We start from the raw sequence: 2,500 nt of genomic DNA on the forward strand, positions 1-2,500 counted from the left end.
GAGAAGCGTAAAGCCTTCACCGCTCACCTCTCCAATCCACAATCTCCCTCTTTGCGCTCACACTGGAGTAATATCCGTGCTGAGGTGCAACGCCGGCTTCGCATAATGGAGAATGATTGGTGGCTTAGGAAAGCCCATGAAATCCAAGGCTGTGCGGACACCAACAACTCTCAAGCCTTCTACGATGCAATAAAATCACTATATGGACCCCAAAAACGTAGAATCACCCCTATCAGATCTGCAGATGGTACAATTCTGCACAAGGACAAACAAGAAATTCTTGTGCGTTGGGCTGAGCATTTTAACACCCTTCTCAATCAAAATAATCCGACTGACCCCACTGTCCTGCAGCGCCTCCCAATGCTTCCACTTGTACATGAGCTTGACGACCCACCCGAGTTCTCAGAAGTCCTCACAGCAGTACGAAGCCTCAAGGACAATAAGTCTGCTGGTCCTGATGGAATCCCTGCAGAAGCTCTAAAGAAAGGCGGGTACCTGCTCACCAAAACCCTCCACCAACTTATCCAGATAGTATGGGCACAAAAAACTGTTCCTCAAGGCTGGAAAGACTCACACATTGTTACCATTCACAAGAAAAAAGGTGACAAGTCCATCTGTGGTAACAGTCGTGGCATATCCCTGCTCTCTGTGGCAGGGAAAGTATTAACGAGGGTCATGCTGTCCCGTCTTACCAAGAGCATCACAGAAAGGATCCTTCCTGAGTCACAGTGCGGCTTCAGGAAGGATCGCTCCACCACCGACATGATCTTTGTCCTGCGCCAAATGCAAGAGAAGGCCAGAGAACAGAACAAAGATCTGTTCATTGCCTTCATCGACCTGGCAAAGGCTTTTGACACCATTGACCGTCAAGTCCTTTGGGTCATTCTGGAGAAGTTTGGGGTGCCACCAAGATTTCTGTACATTCTACAACAGTTTCATTTTGGCATGCAGGCTTGTGTGACTATGGGTACATCTCAATCTCCCTCCTTTCCTGTGCAGGTAGGAGTGAAACAGGGGTGTGTACTGGCTCCAGTGATCTTCAACCTCTTCCTGGCAGCAGTCACCCTCCTCTCCCGCAGTTCCCTCAGCCCCGATGAGGGTGTTTGCCTGCAGTTTCGTCTGGACAGGAACCTCTTTGACCTTCGCCGCCTGCAAGCCATCACCAAGTGCACTACTCTCTCAATTCATGAACTGCAATATGCCGATGACTGTGCCCTCCTAGCCCACAGCCCTACCGCAATGCAGCACACACTGGATGTTGTATGCGCAGTCTATCAAGCTTGTGGCCTACAAGTTAACATTCAAAAGACAGAAATCATTGTACAGACCATGGTCCCTACCCCCACACCCCCTGGATTCTATATTCATGGTTCACCAGTAAAGGTTGTTCAGCACTTCAGCTACCTTGGAAGCATTCTAACACCCACCTGCCTCATAGACAGCGAGATCCAGGCACGCATTAATCTCGCCTCCTCTGCCTTTGGCAGACTTCGAGCTAGAGTCTTTGGTAATAAAGATCTCCGTATTTTCACCAAAGCGGCCGTTTACCAGGCAGTCTGCGTTTCCACCCTGCTGTTTGGTGCTGAAGCATGGACTCCCTACCGCAGGCATATTCGGTGTCTTGAGGGTTTTCATATCAGATGTTTGCAACGTATACTAGGGGTCACATGGAAAGACAAAATCTCCCACACGGACATCCTCCAGCGCACCAACTCCAGCTGCATGGAGGCAATCCTTGCTAAGCGGCAACTGCGATGGATTGGTCACGTTATCCGCATGCCCTCCCACCGCCTTCCCCGGCAAGTCCTCTATGGACAGATACATGCAGCCAACAGGAGACCTGGGGGTCAGAAGCGTCGATACAAGGATCATCTCAAGGAGACCCTGAAAAGCTGTGGAATCAGCCCTGGAGTTCTGGAAACAAAAGCTGCCAACCGTCAGGCATGGAGTTCTGCATGTGATCTGGGGGCCCAACAGATCGAATTAAAGCGCGCTCAACATAGAACCGAGCTACATCAGCGCAGACTCCAACGCGCACAGCCACAACTATATGCACACCCAGACTCAGTATTCACTTGTCCTTACTGCAGTAGGACATGTGGCTCTCGGATTGGGCTTCACAGTCACCTTCAATGGCACCGCCGTCAGCAGCGGTTGCACCAACACTCCAATAATGCATCCTAGAAGTGACGTCATCTTCGAAATCGATGGACAGCATAAGAAGAAGAGTGTGTGTGTGTGTGTTTGAGTGAGTGTGTGAGTGAGTGAGTGAGTGAGTGAGTGAGTGAGTGAGTGTGTGTGTGTGTGTGTGTGTTTGAGTGAGTGTGTGAGTGAGTGAGTGAGTGAGTGAGTGAGTGAGTGAGTGAGTGTGTGTGTGTGAGTGTGTGAGAGTGAGTGAGTGAGTGAGTGAGTGAGTGAGTGAGTGAGTGTGTGTGTGTGTGTGTGCACGTGGTCATTTCCCATGTCTGTTGCTCCTCTCTGGTGTTGGTGGGCGTGTCGC

General features: G+C 50.4%; 1 protein-coding gene across 1 annotated transcript in view; it reads left to right on the forward strand.

The window, feature by feature from the left end:
* Nucleotides 1–2,500, forward strand: part of tfr2 (transferrin receptor 2) — a 30,192-nt gene that overhangs the window by 3,574 nt on the left and 24,118 nt on the right. The window lies entirely within an intron of this gene.

Source organism: Rhinichthys klamathensis, unplaced genomic scaffold, assembly GCF_029890125.1.
Source record: "Rhinichthys klamathensis goyatoka isolate OS25496 unplaced genomic scaffold, OSU_Roscu_1.1 h1tg000366l_1, whole genome shotgun sequence".
In the NCBI taxonomy this organism is placed as follows: domain Eukaryota; kingdom Metazoa; phylum Chordata; class Actinopteri; order Cypriniformes; family Leuciscidae; genus Rhinichthys; species Rhinichthys klamathensis.